Here is a 21,792-nt window from a genome sequence, read left to right as displayed (position 1 = left end):
ATATGAATAGAAGCACGAGCAGTAGGAGAGGCTGGAGGTGTGGGCTCATCTCTCAATCTATGCCTCTCCAGGAACTCGGGTACATAAGCTGGCACAGAATCAGACTCTGAGGCCTTCCGGTAGGGCAAGTACTCACTTCCCTCAGAATGGGAAGCAGCTATATCTGCAGCTCTAATGTTTTTCCTGGTTTCCCCAATTGCTTTCTGAACCGCTTGGGTCAATTTAATCTGTCCTCGTCTCCTACTCCAGGAGAACTCTACTCTACCCTTCTGTTTTTCACCGCCACCTCGAGATTTAACCATCGTCTGCAAACATAATCCAAAGCATATTGTTAGTTGTTATAAGAAGCAGTGAAGAAAATAGCAGAACAATTCACAGTATAATGAGAAAAATTTGTAGACCACGGACCGCGAAAAAAGGATCGCGGCCGCGAAGGCTATACCGCGGACCATAGAAAATACATCGCGGTCGTGGAGGTGTGGGACTTATACTACCCACTCTCTGATTTAATAGCACCGTGGATCACGAAAAAAGGAGCGCGACAGCGATAGTTGCACCGCTATACGCGAAAAATCAACCGCGACAATAGACCCTCAAATGTACCTCTCTGAACTTGATCATCGCGGACCGCAAAAAATCAATTGCAGTTGCGGAGAGGTACCGCTGTCAGCGGAAAATGCCACCGCTAACTGCGGTTATCAAGAGTTAAAATCTCACATGACACATGTGACCGCGGACTGCGGAAAATCAACCGCGGACCGCGAAAGTCAAATTAGGGCTCAGCAACCTAGGGTTTCAGTTAATCTTGCATTTACACCTTTTTAAGCCCCACTAGGTATGCATTAACTAATTCTAACAATCTAAGTCTAATTTTAATTAACACTAAGGAACCCTAAGGCAAAATTAAAAGAAAAAAGAAGAAGAAAGAAAAACTATCAATTAAAAGAAAATAAGTACAAAATTAAAGACTAAGGATTGATTGGAATTAACAGATGTGAAATGTTAGACAAATTAGGGCATGGATGAACACTGATCTATGTTGTTTGAGAATGCAATGAGCGAAAAAGTGTAAAAGGGGATCTGAGGTTCTATTTATAGAACCCAAGGTCCCACACAATCTTACCTACCGCAGTCTGCGGTTGTGAAGTTCAGAAGGGATGCAGTCTTGAGATCACCGCTGACCGCAAAAAATGCACCGTGGCAGCGATTGAAACTTCAGAAAACTCCCATTTTGGACTTTTTAGCACCACTGACCGCCATCAAATTCCGCCCCTGTGGTAAGGCCACCGCAAACCACAAAAAATGGAGTGCGACCGCAGTCCAAACTTTAGAGAGTGACCAATTTTTTCAGCTTAGCCCTGCACTGCATCAAAAATCCCTACACATATATCATAACCATTTAGTCCAAAAACAAATCCTACATTAAGAAGAAAATCAAAAAAAGAAAGAAGAAAAACACATGGGTTGCCTTCCAAGAAACGCCTGATTTAACGTCACGACACGATGCAGGTTACCATCAATCACTTGAGATGGATCATTGCCACCACGTGGCTGTCATCAAACTTGCCAAGATAGTGCTTGACTCTATGCCCATTAACTCTGAAGATCTCATTATTTTTATTTTTCAAATCAAGATCACTAAATAGAGTCACAAGCACCACCTCAAAAGGTCCACTCCATTTTAACTTAAGCTTTTCCGGAAACAGGCGTAACCGGGAGTTGAACAAGAGAACCAAACCACCCACTTTGAACTCCTTGCCACGAGCATACTTGTCATGTAAGTACTTCATCTTGTCCTTATACAAGGACGAACTGGAGTAAGCATGAAACCGGAACTCATCAAGCTCATTAAGCAGCTCCACCCGAAGATTTGCTGCAACATCCCATTCAAGATTTGACTTCCTCAATTCCCACATGGCCTTGTTCTCTAAATCAACTGGGAGATGACAAGCTTTCCCAAACACCAACCGGTACGGAGACATACCAATCAGAGTATTCTAAGCAGTCTTATAAGCCCATAAAGCATCATCCAATTTCTTTGACCAATCGGTCCTATTTGCATTGACCGTTTTTGACAATATGCTCTTGATCTCCCTGTTGGAGACCTCAACTTGCCCACTATCTTGAGGATGGTAAGGGGTAGAAACTTTGTGATTGACTCCATACTTAGCAAGCAAAGTGTCAAATGCCTTATTGCAGAAATGAGACCCTCCTTCACTGATAATTGCTCTATGAGTGACAAACCGAGTAAATATACTCTTTTTGAGAAAAGCCACAAAACTCCGGGCCTTATTATTGGGTAAAGCCACAGCATAAACCCACGTTGAAACATAATCAACGGCCACCAGAATGTACGTATTGCCATACGAACTCACGAAAGGTACCATGAAGTCAATACCCCACACATCACATATGTCAACCTCAAGAATAGTGGTGAGAGGCATGTCATCCTTCTTTGAAATTCCACCTGCTCTTTGATACTCATCGCATCTCTTCACACGCTCACTCGCATTACTAAGCACCTTTGAAGCTATCCTTTCCCCACCATGATGACCACCGTAGGGAGAGGAATGACAAGCATCCAGAATATTCATTTTCTCCTCCTCTGGAACACATATCCGGATCACATCATCATTACAGATTTTGAACAAGTAAGGCTCATCCCAGTAGTAGTTCAAGCTATCCCGTTTAAGCTTCTTCCTTTGGTTAGAAGAGAGCTCATAAGGAACAATACCAGTCACAAGAAAGTTGTCAACATCCGCGAACCAAGGCATGCTATTCCCCGATACGGAGAGGAGTTGCTCATCAGGGAATGAATCATTAATTTCAAGGCCATCACAAGGCCTCCCCTCCTCCTCCAAGCGGGACAAGTGGTCCGCCACTTTGTTTTCACTCCCCTTCCGATCCACAATATCGAGATCAAACTCTTGAAGCAATAAAACCCATCTCACCAACCGAGATTTGGAATCCTTCTTTGTCATCAAGTAGCAGAGTGCTGCATGGTCGGTATGAACTATCACCTTGGCACCCATGAGATAAGTCCTAAACTTCTCCATTGCGAACACAGTTGCTAATAACTCTTTTTCCGTCACCTTGTAATTCACTTGAGCATCATTCATTATTTTTCTTGCATAATAAACCAGGTGAAATGTCTTATTTACTCTTTGACCCAAGACTGCTCCAACTGCAACATCGCTTGCGTACACATGAGCTCAAAAGGTAAGATGCAATTGGATGCGGTAATAACGAAAGTGGTTGTCAATTTGTACTTGAGAAGTTCAAAAGTTTTCATACATTTCTCATTGAACACGAACTTGGCATCCTTTTCCAATAACTTGCACAAAGGATCCGCTACCTTAGAAAAGTCTTTGATGAATCTTTGGTAGAACCCCGCATACCCAAGAAAACTCCTCACCCCCTGACTGAAGTAGGAGGAGGAAGCTTTGAGATCACTTTAATTTTAGCCTTGTCCACCTCTATGCCATGCTTTGAGATCTTATGGCCGAGGACAATGCCCTCCTCGACCATAAAGTGGCATTTTTCCCAGTTAAGCACAAGATTGGTCTCTTCACACCAGGCCAACACCTTGTCAAGATTCTTCAGACATTCATAAAAAGAGTCACCCACAACACTGAAGTCTTCTATAAACACCTCCAAAATGTCCTCCACCATGTCAGTAAATATGGCCATCATACACCGCTGGAATGTAGTTGGTGTATTACACAAACCAAATGGCCTCCTGGAAAAGGCAAAGGTGCTATACTGACACGTGAAGGTGGTTTTCTCCTGATCTTCTAGAGCAATCAATATCTAGTTGTAACCTGAGTAACCATCCAGAAAATAGTAGAAGGCACGCCCAACAAGTCTATCTAGCATCTGGTCAAGAAAGGGCAATGGAAAGTGATCTTTGCGGGTCACTTTATTCAGCTTGCGATAGTCCATGCACACCTTCCATCCGGTGACAGTCTTGGTGGGAATCAACTTATTTTGCGCATTGGTAACCACAGTCACACCACCCTTCTTCGGCACACATTGCACCGGTGAAGTCCAAGAACTATCCGAGATGGGGTACACAACCCCTACATCCAACCACTTGATCACCTCCTTTTTGACAACCTCTTGCATAGCCTCATTCAGCCTCCTTTGATGTTGCATGGAGGGCTTGGCATCATCTTTAAGAATAATCTTGTGCATGCAAAAGGCAGGGCTTATTCCCCGAATATCAGTAAGAGTCCATCCAATTGCCTTCTTTCTCCTTTGGAGCACCTCAGTGTCGCATCTACCTGCATGTTAGTAAGACAAGAGGAAAGAATAATAGGCAAAGTTGAACTAGGGCCTAAGAATTCATACTTAAGGTGTGAAGGAAAAGACTTCAACTCCAACATGGGAGGTTCCTAGATAGAGGGCTTTGTTGGGGAGTTTTTCTATTCTCAAGATCCAAAGAGAGCTTTCGAGGCTCGTAAGAGTAAGAGCCCATTCCATGCAAAGCATTGACACACTCCACCCGGCCTTAATCCTCATTGACATCAAGGTTCAATAATACCTCTTCTAGAGGGTCCTCCACATGGATCATTGCACTAGTATTACCAACTATCACTTCCGTAGCAAGATCCACAAAAGAGCACACTCCAGTACTGTTTGGCTGCTTCATTGATTTGCACACATGAAAGACCACTTTTTCATTACCCACCCGGAAGGTGACTCCCCTACTTACACATCAACTAAGGTCTTTCCAGTTGCAAGGAAAGGTCTTCCCAATATGATCGAAACCTCATAGTCAACGTCGCAGTCCAAGATCACAAAGTTAGCAGGCAAAATGAACTTGTCCACCTGAACAAGAACATCATCAATAATACCAAGTAGCCTCTTCATAGTTCTATTCGCCATTTGCAACCTCATTGAAGTAGCCCTCGGTTGACCAATTCCCAAAGTTTTGAACACAGAGTAAGGCATCAAATTTATACTTGCACCCAAATTGCACAATGCCTTTGCAAAATCCGCGCTCTCAATGGTACATGGAATGGTGAAAGCGCCGGGATCTTCAAGCTTTGAAGCCATCGAGTGCACAATTGCACTTACTTGGTGAGTCATTTTGATGGTCTCACAATCCATGGATTGTTTTTTAGTCACCAAGTCTTTCATGAACTTGGCATAACCCGACATTTTCTCAAGAGCTTCTACCAAAGGAACATTGATTGATAGGCTATTCATCATGTCAATAAATTTTCTAAATTGGTTCTCATTCTTTTGATTTGCAAGCCTTTGAGGGTAAGGTGGAGGAGGCCTTGGCAAGGGATCCTTAGCCTTTGGCACTACCATTTTCGGTATGTCTATTAAGTATTCCCTAAATGGGTTCATGTCATCTTGAGTCTCCACCTCATTATCATTAATATGAACTCTCACTTCTGCATTCAAATTCTCTTCACTCACTTTCTTATCAACTATAGGAACATCATCATCTTGTACTTCAACCTCATCACTCACAATTTTCTTTTTCTTGGAGGTATTCATATCACCACCTCGATCGCTTCTAGTAATCACCACCATTGCATGCCCAGTGTTGTTCCCACCCTTCGAGTTTACTACCGTATCACTAGGTAGAGCCCCCTTAGGACGAGTATTCAAAGATTGCAAAATCTGGCCAAGTTGAACCTCCAAATTTCGGATTGAAGTATTATGGGATGCCAACTGGGCATCAGAGTTGGCATTCTTTTTCATCATTTATTCAAACATCATCTCGATCCTTCCCATCTTATTGTTCGACGAGCTAAGACCTTGAGAAGGAAATGGGGGTGGGTTGTTTGGTTGTTGAAACATCGAAGGTCTTTGAAAGCCTTGCCCCCGATTCCCTTGGTTGCCATTATTCCAACCCCCTTGGTTGATGTTTCCTCCCCAACTGTTGTTGTTATTGTTGTTGCCACTCCAGTTGCCCTGGTTATTCTGATTGCCCCAATTCTGATTGTTGTTCCCCCAGTTGCTATTGCCTTGTTGGTTTTGATTCCCCCAATTGCTATGCCTTGTTGGTTTTTATTCCCCCAATTTCCTTGGGATCGCCACTATTGTTGTTGGTTACGATCATTGCCCCTTTGTCCTTGGTAATTTTTCACGTACTACACTTCTTCATTTTGGTCATCATAGCCCTCATCTTGAATGAAACCACCACTACCTTGCTCATATTGATCTGGACTACCTTGACCTTGTTGACCTCTTTGTCTCCTCTTGTTGACCAACATGTTGATACCTTCCATAGCATTTACTTGTTTAGGAGCTTGAACTTGTTGCAATTGAGCTTTTGCCAACTGGTTCATTGTTGTAGTTAACTCTGCTATTGCCTGGCCATGATTATAGAGCTCTTTGTGCAAGTTGATGACAGTGGGGTCACCCTGTGGCACATTGGCTCGACTTTGCCAAGCTGAGGAAGTATCTATCATCTCATCTAATATCTCACACGCCTTATTGTAAGATGTGTTCATAAAATTTCCCCTACTAGCTGGTTCACTACACACTGATTGGTTGTGTTAATGCTACGGTAGAATGTCTGCTGATTCATTGCTTCGGTCATGTCATTGTTCGGACATTCTTTCACCATTGTCCGATATCTCTACCAGATCTCATGAAGTGGTTCATTAGGTTCCTGTATGAAGGCCAAAATCTCATCTCTCAAAGTCGCCATATGCCCTAGCGAGAAAAACTTAGCTATAAACTTGTCCGCCAACTCATCCCAAGTAGTGATGGAATGGTTGGGAAACCTTTCGAGACAGTCCAAAGCTTTCCCTCTAAGTGAGAAAGGGAACAATCTCAACCGAAGTGCATCCTCTGACACATTTGTTTGCTTACTTCCCCAACAGGTATACACAAAGCCTTTAAGATGTTTATATGTATTCTGATGGGGAGCACCTATGAAATACCCTCGCTGCTCCAATAAAGTCAACATCACATTTGTAATTTGAAAATTGCCCGCCCGGATTCGGGGTTAGACAATCGCACTAGCATATCCTTCATTTGGAAGCACCCGAGGAGCGACTCTTGGAGGAGGCATGGGAGGGTCTGGAACATTATCATTGGCCTGGCGGCCTCTCCTATGAGCTTGAGGCACTATAGGTACCTTATCATCAATATTATCATCTACCTCCTCCCCCGGAGTAGCATTTCCAAGATTATCGTTGTGCACCATTTTGTACTTGAATTGATGACACACACACAAGTTAGTAACACAGAAGGAAAGAAAAACGAAATACAAAACTAGTCAGATAGATAGCCAAAACCATTTATCTCCCCGGCAACGGTGCCAAAAAGTGATCGGGTCAAACCCTACACCACTATAGAGTAGCAAGAGCGGTCTATGCAGCTTTTACCCAGGAAGGTCGGGATCGAATCCACAGGGAGCTAATATAACGTTTGGAGTTGGATTCCTATCTAATCTAGCAGTGTGTAGTGCTCTTGATTGCACTTCCAATCATTCTTGCTTGTTTGTTACTTCTAATTTTTAATACTAAAGATGCACGAAATTAAGCTAAGTAGATATTTTTGTAAGGTTTTCTAAATGGGTAAAAAGACACTAGGGAAGTAACTTACTCCTAGGTGAGTATTTAACGGGATCTCAAACTTAGGGCAATAATGTTATTGTTGGGATCGTGATATACCCAATGCACGAAGCTACTCACTCTATACCTCTCGATAGTTTGAGTGACTTTGTCCTAATTGGCTTTCTCAAGCCCAATTGGGTGTTCAATTTGTGCAAGCAATGTTGGCTCAAGTCGGTTATTACTATCTATATGTTTAACCCTTTAATTGGGGCTATCAATCTCTTGAATACACCCCAATTCCTTGTTGGCCTGAAATTCCTAGACTTAGTCTCTCTTTCTCAAGAAGATCCTAAGTCAAAAAAGACACAAATTAGTGTTTGCAATCACTAATTCAACATAAAAAGCATAAATCAGGTCAAATATCAATCACCCATAAACATCTAAGCCCTAAAATAAGAGACCCATTAAATACCCACACTAGGGTTGAGCCACAATCCTAGCTAATGGGTTTAGCTACTCATAATTTAAGAAGAAATCATAGATTTAGATGAAGAATAACCCATAAAATGTAATTACAAGATAAGATTCTAAAATTAATGACCAAACAGGCTACAAAATTACTCAAAATAACTAAAATATGGCATTAACGTGCTCACTATTGATAAGATGACCTAAAAATCTGAAAAAGAAGTATTTATACATAGCTAAATTTTTCGGACAAAAATTACCCTAACGGAGGTACCGCTAACAGCAGAAAATGAACTGCTGCAGCGGTGAGGCTACTGCGGACCGCGGTCTTCTAGTTTTAGCTTCAATTTTGACTCTCTGAATCTCTTCTCCACGGACCGCAATAAAACGACCGATGTCGCGGTGGAGGCCCCTCTACCGCATAAAAGCACCACGGTCAGCGGTGACTTGAGAAGTCCGTAATTGCATCTCTCTAAATCTTTCCACCGCGGACCGCGATAAAAGGACCGCTGTTGCAATAGGTCCTGCGCGTCCGCGGTTGGTTTTCTGCTGTAGCGCTCAGTTGACCCAGCTTTGACTTGTGCAAGTATCACTCCTTTTTGAGCTAATTTTGACTTTCTTTTCTCTTTTTGACCAAACACTACAAACAAGCACAATAAGTTAGCTTTTGGGAATACTTGTATACACTTTTAATACCAAACTCAAGAAAAAAGGAACATATAATAGACTTTTTTTTTTAGATCCAACAAACAATTCATAATCGAAAACACAAAACATTCCCAACTAGTAAATATTTCTTCTACAGGATGAAGTACTCTGATAATTTCTTCAAAAAAAAAGAGTCATCACTGGTGGTGAGCACGAAAGATAAGTGAATTTTATCACAGTTATGACATCAACTAGTCATCAAAAAGGCTATACATATTGTTACGCACGCCGACAAAGTTGACTACAGCAGGAAAGTTATGATTTTGCATTTCCGTTTTGAGAATAAAGGAAATGCTTACTCCTCCATACGATTTTCCTCGGATTTCTGCTGTGAAACCTTTACCTTGATAGGCAAGGTGAGAGATAGGTCATTGGCGAGCGCAGCAGGTGCTTTGACCATATGAATGCTCTGCTCGAGCTCCTTTGTTGCTTCTCTCTGCTCCTTGGTTTTCTTTCCTTTCATCCTGTTTTTGTGGTGCCTTTCATCTCTGACAACTCTGATTTTATCAATTTTCCGAATGGCCTTCAGAGTGTTCTCAGTGACATTCCTGTCATATCTCTCCGGCCCATTGCGCTTTCTCTAAAATTCAAATGTTGAGTCCTGAGTCATGTCCTTTCCATGCAGCCGTCTATATGCTTTAGTCCACTTAACTTTTCATGGATTCCTCTTCATCTTAAAGTTCTTGTGACACTTTGATCTACAGAACCGAAATATCTTAGCGTCGTTTCGAACATATTGAATACCATGGCCTGGATATACAGTTGAGGAGCAAAACCAACATTTCTCCAACCTCATTGTACCCTCCTTTTATAACTTACCCTAGTAAAAAGCGCAAGGGCGGCTCTAGGGTAAGGCAAGGGCGGCTGAGTAAGGCAAGTGAAGCTATTACCTTAGGCCCCCAAATATTTAACTAGAATCCCTAGTTATCACTAATGCAAGATTCACGTCAATTGGAATCTTTGCAACTTTAAACCCTAAGTGCTTGAATTTTTCAATTTTTCAAGTACTGTCTTAATATAATGAGATTGTGACAATGTCAGAACTTGAGGAGTCTTATGGATCTTAATCCCCAGAATTAAATCAACAACCCCCAAGTCCTTCATATCAAACTTGCTTGTTAGCATACGCTTAGTAGTATTTATGTTAGCAATGTCATTACTCATTATCAGCATATCGTCCACATATAAGCAAATAATGACTATGTGGTTTGGAACATTTTTAATGTATACACATTTATCAAATTCATTTATCTTAAAACCATTTGACAACATTGTTTGGTCAAATTTCGCATGCCATTTGTTGGGTGCTTGTTTTAGTCCGTAAAGGGACTTAACAAGTCTACAGACCTTTTTTCTTTACTTGGAACCACAAACCCTATAGGTTGTTTCATGTAGATTTTTTCCTCCAAATCTCCATTCAAGAAGGCCGTGTTAACGTCCATTTGATGAATTTCAAGATCATACACCGCAGCTATAATGCTACTAATATCCACATGGATGTAATTCTTGTAATCAATACCTTCTCGTTATCTATACCCTTTGACTACAAGTCTTGCCTTAAATTTATCAATAGTGCCATCATCTTTCATTTTCCTCTTAAAGATCCATTCAGAACCCAAAGGTTTATTTCTAGGAGGAAGATTAACCAATTTCCATGTATGGCTGTTTAATATGGATTCTATTTCACCATTGACTGCCTCTTTCCAAAACAATGATTCCAAAGAAGACATGGCTTCTTTAAATGATCGAGGCTCATTTTCCAATAAGAAAGTCACAAAATCTGGTCCAAATAAAGTATACGTGTTTACTACATCTTGGATTCTCCTGATTAAATGTACTTTCTTTTGTTTCTTCTAGAGGTCGTTTAGACCCTTCACCAATCGACTCACATTCCTTTTTATATGGATATATATTTTTAAAGAACTCAACATTATCTGATTCTATAATCGAATTATTATGAATATCGGGATTTTTTGATTTATGAACCAGAAATCGATATGCTTTACTATTGGTCGCATATCCTATGAAAACACAATCAATAGTTTTTGGTCCTATTTTTACCCTTTTGGGTTTAGGAACTTGTATTTTTGCTAAACACCCCCACACCTTAAAATAATTCAAGTTGGGCTTTCTTCCTTTCCATGTTTCATATGGAATGGATTGTGTTTTTCTATGGGATACTCGATTTAGTATTCGGTTAGACGTAAGAATGGCTAACCGACACAAGTTTTGTGGCAAACCAGAACTTATCAATAATGCTTCATCATCTTCTTTAGTGAATGATTCTTTCTTTCTGCAATCTCATTGGATTGCAGCGTGTAAGGGGCCGTTATTTGATGAATAATTCCATATTCTAAACATATTTGTTCAAAAGGAGATTCATATTCACCACCCCTATCACTTCTTATCATTTTGATTTTCTTGTTAAGTAGCGTTTCAACTTCATTTTTGTATTGCTTGAACGTGTCTATTGCTTCATATTTACTATTAAGTAAGTAAACATAGCAATATCGAGTACTATCGTCAATAAAAGTTATGAAATACTTCTTTCCACCACGAGATGGTATTGACTTCATATCGCAAATATCTGTGTGAATTAAGTCTAAAGGATCTGAATTCATTTCAACTGACTTATAAGGATGTCTAACATACATAGATTCCACACATATTTGACATTTTGATTTGTCGCATTCAAACATAGGCAATACTTCCAAGTTAATCATTTTCTGCAAGGTTTTATAATTGACATGATCCAAACGTATATGCCATAATTCATTTGACTCAAGTAAGTAAGACGAAGCTGAAATTTTATTATTATTCTCAACAACGATTACATTCAGCTTGAAAAGGCCCTTAGTGAGGTAACCTTTTCCTACAAATATTTCGTTCTTACTTATTACAACCTTATCGGATACAAAAACACATTTAAACCCATTCTTAACAAGAAGTCCATCAGAGACTAAATTCTTCCTAATCTCGGGAACATAAAGGACGTTGTTCAAAGTCACCACCTTGCCAGAAGTCATCTTATACCATTCGATATCCTTTTGAGCCTGTATTGATTTCTTTGACCCCCCCTCTTTTGGAATCAAGTTAGAGTCCTACGACAAAAAAAAGCTCATGTCCCCATAGGTTTATTTTATAAAGTTCGTTCCAAAAGGAAAATTCAAAAAAAGAGAAAAATAGAGATAAAGAAAAAAAAGAAAAAAAAAAGAAAGAGAAAAAAAAGAAAAAAAAGAAGGGAAAGAAAGAAAGAAAAAGAAAAAGGAAAATAGTTATCCTTCTGTCCTTTTAATATGCGAAATCGAAAACATGAAAGCTAAAAGAACTGAAATCTCTTCATATATGCATCAATAGTTTAGAGCCAAAAAGCTGAAAATCCAATTAACCTCTATCCTAATTTCTTGTCTCAATTTCTGTTTTGAACCCCCATTTTCATCCTTTTTCAAGCTTCTGTTTCTCGTATGTACGTATGTTGTTGTTTTCGGCGAGTCAGAGGCTAGCAGTGGCTGTGTGTGTGTGTGTTTTTTCCGGTGAGTTCTGGTAAATAGAAGGAGGAGCAGTGATGGCTGTTGATGGGTGTCTAGGTTCAAACGGCGGATTTTTGTGCGTTCTCTGTTAAAAACCCATAAAATTTTTGTGCTGCTAGAGATGGCTGCTTCAGGTCTAGCGTGAAAAAGACTGAAGTCAGGGGGTCTGTGGTTTTTGTTTTTTGCGGCTGTTAGCTCTTCTTTGTTTTTCTAGGGGTTTTATGTCTTATGTCCTTGGGATGGGGTGAAGAGGACGATCTTCATAGGGTGGGGTGAAGAGGACGATCTTCAGGGGGTGGGGTTTTCGTGTGTTAAAAACAGCAGATTTGATCTCTTTTTAGCTCCTCGAGGGTTTTTTCATGAAGAAGGAAGGGTTTGTTTCTAGGTTGGTCCAAATCTGAAAAAAGTAGCTGATATGTTTGTAGGTCTAGGGTCCCTTTTAAGTGTCTTCTTAGGGTTTTAGGCGGTATTGGGCTTCTTTGATTTCTAATTGTGGGGTTCATTTGAATTCGGTTTTGCAAGAAGATTTCTGGTTCTGCTTTATCCATTCTAATTTTGCTGGAAATATCTTGTTGCTATGGAGTCTGATTGAAGTGGCGATCATCGCTCGAGGTTTAGGTTCTCGTCGCCGTCCAGTTTTTCCGTCAAGCTCGAGTTGCTAGACTTTAACGTTGCTGTAAACCAAATTGGAGTTTATTTCTCACTAATTGAAGAAAGCTTCCTTTGCGTCTGTGATGCTCTGATCTGGTCATGAATTAAGGCTACAAGGCCACTGCTCAATCTCATTTTCACGTTTTTACTTTTGCTTTGTGAGCTTACGCAAAGGTTCATTTCGTTCCCTTTTACACAATTATTTGAATGTTTTAAGTAAGTTGTTTGTTTAATTTTTTTTTTGATGTGCTGTAATTGTTCTGTTTGTTGGCTGCTAGTCTAATTTGCTTATTTCACTTTGTTTGAAATTAGTTTGCAATCTTTATGAATGTTGAGGTATGTTATTCTACGAATTAATGCTTGTCCAGTGAAGTTAGATTAGGAAGAGTAATGTAAATGGGTCGTGGGGTGGACAACAAGAATGGAAAATTGCATTTATCATTTTAATTGTTTTACTTTACTTGCTCGATCCACTAGTAGCATGTTTAGACCGGCCACACCCCCGTTAGACGAACCTTTAGGCACACTTTGAATTTATTATCGTGAGTATGTACACGTTCTCTTGACATGTTTACGATTTCTAAAATGAATATCCGTAGCTTGCTTTAGGCGCGACTTAATATATCACCGTGATTGTATACACGTTCGCGTGATATAATTACGATTTAAAAATAAAATTGGAGTATGAGTTCGCTCAACTTCGTCTAAACTTTCTTAATAATAACAAAGTATTATTAACGGTGAACACGTTTGCGTGACATGATTTTTGACGCACCAAACAAATGAGTACACGTACGCGTGACTCGTTTTTTTAGGATAATTTCTTAATTAAAGGAGGTGAAAGCACATAGGTTCTAAAATGAGTAGTTAGAAAATTTAATAAGCCAAATATGATCAAAGCGGCCATGCTAAAACCACGGAAACCAAAAATGCCTAACACCTTCTCCCGGGTTAACAGAATTTCTTACCAGAATTTCTGTGTTCGCAGACCGTAAATAGAGTCAACTTCCTCGATTCATGATTTTAACCAGTAACTTGGGACACCATAAAATATTGGTCAGAACAAGTGAGAAATGACTTTAAATTCTGCTACCAACTTTCCAATTGCACAAAGTGGGTCTGGCTAGCACATCAAAGTGGTATAAGTCAGAAAGAGCAGCAAGCGCACTGAGTTGGTAACAACCAACGTGCTTTGGGATTCATGTGAAATACAAAGGTTGGGTATATGTCAATTCAAGAACAATGCAATAGATAGAGGGTGTTGGGTTTGAACGGATCAAAGATATTTTCTGTGATAAGGTTGACAGAGAAAGTGGTTAACTAATATCAAGCAAAGTCTTCCAAGTGGAAATCAAAATTATTATGGCAAGTGAAGGAGCAATAGACCTCAAGGCCAAGGCCAGTGATATACGTCAGGAAAGAACAGCAAGCACACTGAGTTGGTAAAAATCAACATGTTTTAGGATTCATGTGAAATACAAAGGTTTGGTAAATGTCAATTCATGAGCAAAATGCAACAGTTAGAGGATGTTGGGTTTGAACGGATCAAAGGTATTTTCTATGATAAGGGTGACAGAGAAAGTGGTTAGTCAATAAACAAGCAAGGTCTTTCGAGTTGAAATCAAAGTTATCATGGGAAGTGAAAGAGCAATCGCCCTAAAAGTCAAGGCCACAAACCAACCACCATGTTTAAACTGACAAGTTTTCTTTGATTGAAACAGGGGCAGGAAATTTATTTGTTCCGGAGGAACCCTCCGTAAGGAAAGCATGTGCCAGATAGGTTCGACTGTAAATTCTCAGGACTCTCCTAGATAATGGGGTTTAGTTTTAAGTTTTTGAGACCTTCATAGCTAATGAGATTTAATCCTCAGGACCCTCCTGGATAATGGGATGTAGTTTTAAGTTGTCAGGACCTTCCTGGATAATGGGATTTAATTTTAAGTTTTTAGCACCCTCATAGATAATGAGATTTAGCGTAAGTTTTACTATTAGGAAATAGAATTTATCTTTCAAGTTTTCACTCTTAAGATAAGATTTAATTTTTAGCGCCCTCCTAGATAATGAGATTTAGTTTTTAAGTTCTCAGAGCTCTTTTGGGTAACATGATTCGAGTAACACTCACAGATGCGCCCCGATACCAAACTGGGGCAGAAAAGTTTCTTTTGTTTTGTCTGTTTTGTTGTAATGGCAGGCGCCCACCTGAAGAACAAGGGAATATAGTTCAAGTTTTTACAATCAGGCGCCCACCTGGAGAACAAGGGAATACAATTCAAGTTTTGGTAATCAGGCGCCCACCTGGAAAATAAGGGAATACAGTTTAAGTATTGGCAATCAGGCACCTACCTGGAGAACAAGGGAATACAGTTCAAGTTTTTGGCAATCAGGCGCCCAACTGGAGAATAAGGGAATACAGTCAAGTTTTGCCAATCAGGCGCCCACCTAGAGAACAAGGGAATACAGTTCAAGTTTTGGCAATCAGGCGCCCACCTTGAGAACAAGGGAAATACAGTTTAACTTTTGGCAATCAGGCGCCCACCTGGAGAACAAGGGAATACAGTTCAAGTTTCGGCAATCAGGCGCCCACCTGGAGAACAAGGGAAATACAGGTCAAGTTTCGGCAATCAGGCGCCCACCTGAAGAACAAGGGAATACAGTTCAAGTTTCGGCAATCAGGCGCCCAACTAGAGAACAAGGGAAATACAATTAAGGTTTTGGCAATCAGGCGCTCAGGCTCCCATCTGGAGAACAAAGGAATACAGTTAAAGTTTTTGACAATCAGGTGCCCACCTAGAGAACAAGGGAATATAATTCAAGTTTTTTGACAATCAGCCGCCCACCTGGAGAACAAGGGAATACAGTTCAAGTTTCGGCAATCAGGCGCCCACCTGGAGAACAAGAGAATACAGTTCAAGTTTTGGTAATCAGGCGCCCACTTGGAGAACAAGGGAATACAATTCAAGTTTCGGCAATCAGGCGCCCACCTGGAGAACAAGGGGATACAGTTTAAGTTTTTGGCAATCAGGCGCCCACCTGGAGAACAATGGAATACAGTTAAAGTTTTGGTAATCAGGCACCTACCTGGAAAACAAGGGAATACAGTTCAAATTTTGGCAATCAGGCGTCCACCTGGAGAACAAGAGAAATGGATTGTATTTCTTTAGTTAGCATTTGTTTATACTTGGTTCTAATTTGGGGTTTGTTTGAGTTACTGCTTATGAGACATTTATGGATAAAATTTATTGTTCATTAAATTTTTTAGGGGAATGTACTTAGTTATACTATAATAAAAAACTTATTTACCATTTTTATTTAGGTTCGTAACCATAAAAAGAAAAATATAGAAGATTCCTTAAATTTATCATTTAATTATCTCTCCTTCACCAATCCTCTTCCTAAAAATTTAAATTTCATCTATTTTTCAAAAGATTTCACATCACATTCTCTCTCTTCCTCATACTTATCACACAAAATCGGTACTTCTCTCAAAATGCAGACGAAAATGGCAAATATTTTATTTCTAAAACTGCATCAGCAACGAGTTCTCCATTGAATCTATTAAAAAGTTTCAAACTTTGAATTTAATATTCAGAATTTATGAATTTGTGATTTTTTTCATTGGGTATTCTTGCAAATGATGGAGAATATACCTTGTATTTTATATCTCAGTTATGAAGGAAATTGGTTAAGTCTAGAGTTGGTTTTAGGTAAAATTTCATTGAAACTCGAAGAAAACAATGTCGCAGGAATTGTATAATAAATGTATCACAAACATTTTAGAACTATGTCACAATTATATTAAAATTATATATTACTTGTATCTGATACATCAATACCTAAAACAAAATCTGATACAATACAAATACAATTATAATATAATATTATATCAAATTTTAAGTTTAGAGTTGTGATTGGAACTTGAAGAAGATGAAGATCATAATTGCATCACAATTTTCTTTTGTAATGACTCGACTGATCGTTTTACTTTTTTAGAGTCTCGTTCCCCTAATTAAGACTCCCTGTATGTGACTTTTCTATTTTATGACTTACAGGAATGGTTGACTTGGATTTGGAAGGGTTCGAAGTTGAAATCGAAACATTAAGTTCCTTAATAGTAGCTTATAATGGTCAAGTTTGACTTGAGTCAACGCATTGAATAAGCGACCTCAGAACCGAGATTTAACGCTCCCAATAGGTTTGTATGATAATTTTGAACTTGGGCGTGTATTCGGATCAGGTTTCGGATGACCCGAGAGCGCTTCAACGCTTAATGTTGAAAGTTAGCGCATTGAAGGTTTTCAAGTTCTTTAATTTTGGTTTTGGGTAGGTTTTGGGGTTATTGAGGTCCATTTGGGATTCCGAGCCCGGGAGCTCCGTATGGTGATTAATTACTTGTATGCAAAATTTGGCATCATTCAGAGTTGATTTGTTAGGTATCGGACGCGCGAAAGTGTTTCTAAAAGTTCTTCAGTTTCATGATTGAATTCATTCGTTTTCACGTCCTCTTCGTGATTCTAGATGTTATTTCTATGTTTTGATCGCGCGAGTGAGTTCATATGATGTTTTTAGACTTGTGTTGAAGTTTAGTATGGAGCCCGGGGGCTCGGTGATTTTCGAGCGTGTTCGGATTGTTGGAAGAAGTTTCGTTTTTCTGGGTTTTTTTTTTCTGGTGCTTTAGGTATCGCAAATGTGAGGTTTTGTGAAGAAACTAGGGTTTAGGTAAAATTGAGATTTAATCATGAATTGATGGTGGAAATGAGAGTAAATAATATATTTGAGTTCGGGAGTTCATGGGTAACAATTATATTTGGGCCTAGGGGTGAATTTCACTAATCTTCCAAATTGTAACGGCCCAACCGGTCGTTTTGCTTTCTAGAACCATGTTCCTCTAAATAAGACTTCCTGTACTTGCTTTTACTGATTTATGACTTGCTGGAATGGTTAGTTCGGGGATTAGAAGAGTTCGGGTTGAAATCGGAACATTTGGTTCCTTAAGGTTGGCTTAAAAGGCCACGTTTGACTTCGGTCAATATTTAGGGTAAACGACTTCGGAATCGGGATTTGACGGCTCCAATAGGTTCGTATGATATTTTCGGACTTGGGCGTATGTTCGGAGCGGGAATTGGATGACCCAGGAGCACTTCAGCGCCTAATAGTGAAAGTTGGCATTTTGAGCAAATTCCATAAGTTTAGGTTGAGATGGATTTTTACATTCTAGACGTCTGTTTAGGATTCTGAGACTGGGAATAACTTCGTATGGTAATTCTGGACTTATGAGCACGTCCGGAAGTGGATTTAGAGGCCCGTAGGTCGTTTAAGAGTAATTTGGCGAAAGCTAGAAGCTTGAATATTTTAGAAGGTTTGACCGAGGGTGGAATTTTTGATATTAGGTTCGAATTCCAGTTCTGGAAGTTGGAGTAGGCCCATAATGTCATTTAGGACTTGCATGCAAAGTTTGGCGTCATTCCGAGTTGATTTGATAAGAATCGGACGTGCAAAAGTGTTTTAGAAGTTTTTGGAGTTCATGAGTAAATTCTTACATTTTGGTATCCAATTCATGGTTTTTAATGTTATTTTAGTGTTCCGATCACGCGAGCAAGTTTGTATGATATTTCTAGACTTATGTGGGTGATTGGTATGGAGCCCCGAGGGCTCGGGTGAGTTTCGGACATTCGAAAGGGGTGAAAAACACACCAGATTTCTGGTGTTTCTTGGCATCTGTTGCACGTCTCGCAAATGCGAGAAATAGTTTGCAAATGCGGACCTCGCATTTGCGAGAAGAGCTTCACAATTGAGAAGAAGCTCGACTGGGGCATTGTTCGCATTTGCGACACCTGATCCGCAATTGCGACCTCAGCAGTGATCGCATTTATGACCTGAGCAGCTGAAGCAAGGCTTCGCATTTGCGACCCTCGCATTTGCAAACCTAGTATTGCAAATGCGACATCAGAGACCTGTGTCCAGCTCTTTTAATGCGGGACTTAGGCCATTTATTTTACTTCACTTCACTTTTTGGGCGATTTTTGGTGCTTTTGGAAGAGGGTTTTCACCTAGCAATTTGAGTTAAGTAAACTCTACACAACATGAGTTAAATACATAGATTATGGGTAGATTAACAAGTAAAAATTAGTGAAAATCAAGGGTTTAGATGAAAACCTAGTTTTTTGATAAAAATAAGATTTGACCACGAAATTAGTTATGGAACTTAGTAAAAATCATATATTATGTTCCTTAGGTCATGGGTGACAACTTCCTTCGAAAATTTCCGGAATCCGGGCACGTGGTCCCGGGGTTGAATTTTAGGAATATTGCCTATGCGGTTGGGTAATCACTTTAATAGTTAGAATATGAACTTTTGAAATTATAATGATTGGTTTTTATACTATTTGAATAGTTTTGGATTATTCGGCTCCGATTTGAGGGTTTGAGCACATTCTTGAGTTTGAAAGTAGGCCTTGAGATGACGTAAGTCTCTTTTCTAACCTTATAAGAGGGAAATTTCCCCATAGGTGAGCTAAATTAATATGTGATTATTTGTGGGGGCTACATACGCACGAAGTGATGAGAGTTCGTACATAGCTACTATTCTTGTTATGTACAGGTAGTTCTAGGCTTACATCATGCTTTGTGGGTACCGTTATTTGAACATACTTGTTGATTTGCATTTAATGGAACAAAATTGAGGATTTCGAGATTTCAAGTAAATTATTATTTTGAAAAGAATATAGAAGAATTTCGTTATGTTTATATTTAACCGCATCGCAAGTATATTCCGCGAACGAGGTGACTATTTTCACTACTCTCATGGGAGCAGGCCGTTCACCTTGGTAGGTTAATAGATGAATCTATGGTGCGCGCTGTTCGACCCTCGGCAGTGCACAATTTATATTTTATGTTGGATGGGGCCGAACGTCCTCGGTCGAATCTATGTGTGATAATAGAACTGGAAGTCCCTTTTTATAATTTGTATAAATTCACTGCTTTATAGATCATTTGTTTTAAATGGTGGAAGTGTTTTGAGCTCTTAAATATGATGGAAGAACTGTTCAGTTATTTCTTGTTCTGAGTTTATTGTTAGTTCTGTATATCATGCTTGTGGAGAATCACACATTACTATATTTTTAGCCCTAGTAAGTGTCAAAGTCCACCCCTCGTCACTACTTCTTCGAGGTTATACTAGATACTTACTGGGTACATATTTTTTTGTACTCACGCTACATTTTTGTACTTGATTGTACAGGATTTGAGGCAGGTGAATCTGGCCACCAATCCGGCGCGTACACTTGATTCCCCAGCTTGAGACTTCCCGATTAGCTGCCCCTTTTGAGCCGTTCTCCAGCAGCTGGAGTCTTTTTTATGTCTTTATTTCTGTCTATTTCCATTCAGATAGTAGGCTAGCATGGTTTTGTATATTCTACTAGATTGCCCACCTACTTGTGACACCAGGTCTTGGCGCACACACTAGTAGACTCATGATTTTGGTTTACTTACATGATTACGATTCATACTTATTTCTTCCATTTATTTATGTTATAAGTTCAAACTCCTAAATATTTTAACAAATAAGGAGAAGATATCACTTACTAATTTATTTAAAATGGGAATTCACTAGTTGATAAGTGTTGGCTTGCCTAACAACGATGTTGGGCGCCATCACAGCCTATAATGGAATTTGAGTCGTGACAACATGGTATAATAGCACTAGGTTCACATAGGTCTCACAAGTTACGGACAGACATGGTAGAGTCTTGCAGATCGGTACGAAGACGTCTATACTTATGTTCGAGAGGCTATAGGGTGTTAGGAAACTACTCTTTATTGATCTCTTATCATGTAGTTGATGGTATACTAAATTTCCTTCTTTTATTCTCTCACAGATGGTGAAGACACATACGGTGGACGTTCTAGGCCGGGGAGGATCTGCTCCCCCCGTTGCTAGAGGCCGAGGCAAAGGCTGGGGGAGGGCACTGGCCCAAGGTAGGTGACGAGGGTGTACCAGAGCTACCTTAGTAGCACCACCAGCGAATCCAGTGAAGGATACTATCATGGAAGAGCAGGGTGAGGTGCCTGTTCCAAAGCCAACCCCGGTAGATTTCATGACAGCATCGGGCTTTTAGGAGGTCATGGGCCGTATGCTGCGGTTCATGGACCTATGACTCAGGCAGGTTTATTTCCAGAAGACCCAACCACATCTCAGGCAGGAGGGGGAGCACATAACCCTATTACTCAGGCTCTTGGGCACGCAGTTGCAATATATCAGACTCCAGACACACTACCCTTGGGCGGGGCCTAGCCAGTTGTCGCAGTAGCACCTGCGTCTACACTAGCTGCGGATGGCGATCCGCAGAAGCTATTAGATAGATGGACCAGGATACTCCCTTCTATCTTCGGGGGTGAGCGGCATGAGGACCCGCAGGACTTATTGATCGGTGTAGGAACAGACTGTACAACATGAGGATATTGGAGTCCTATAGGGTAGATTCCACTACCTTCCAGCTGGAGGGTAAGGCCCGTAGATGGTGGTAGTCTTACCTTCTTGGCAGACTAGTGGGTTCTCCTCCCATGACTTGGGATAAGTTTACACGGCTTCTATTTGACAAATATATTCCACTTCACAGAAGGAAGAGTTGTGGTGTCAGTTTGAGCAGCTCGAGTAGGGTCAGATGTCTGTGACCGATTATAAGGTGAGATTTTCTGAGTTGTCTCGCCATGCACTTATGATACTTCCTACGACACAGAGAGAGTGTGGAGATTTGTTGCAAGGTTACACCCCAGTATTCCGGCTAACATGGCGTCAACTAGTGCTAGAGATTTCTCGGAGGATTGAGGGCTACCGCCACAAGGGTAGAGAGCAGATGCAGTAGGACAAGAGGACCCATTTCTCGGGAAAGTTTAGAAGTGCCTTGGCTAGG

General features: G+C 40.2%; 1 pseudogene; it reads right to left on the bottom strand.

Annotated features, from left to right (window-relative positions):
• Nucleotides 1–8,747: 8,747 nt before the first annotated feature.
• Nucleotides 8,748–9,570, bottom strand: LOC104213635 (probable ribosome biogenesis protein RLP24; annotated as a pseudogene).
• Nucleotides 9,571–21,792: the final 12,222 nt, after the last annotated feature.

The sequence above is a fragment of the Nicotiana sylvestris genome, chromosome 6, assembly GCF_000393655.2.
Source record: "Nicotiana sylvestris chromosome 6, ASM39365v2, whole genome shotgun sequence".
In the NCBI taxonomy this organism is placed as follows: Eukaryota; Viridiplantae; Streptophyta; class Magnoliopsida; order Solanales; family Solanaceae; genus Nicotiana; species Nicotiana sylvestris.
Note: the sequence above shows the minus strand (reverse complement) of the source record. Positions and strands in the feature narration are given on the sequence as shown.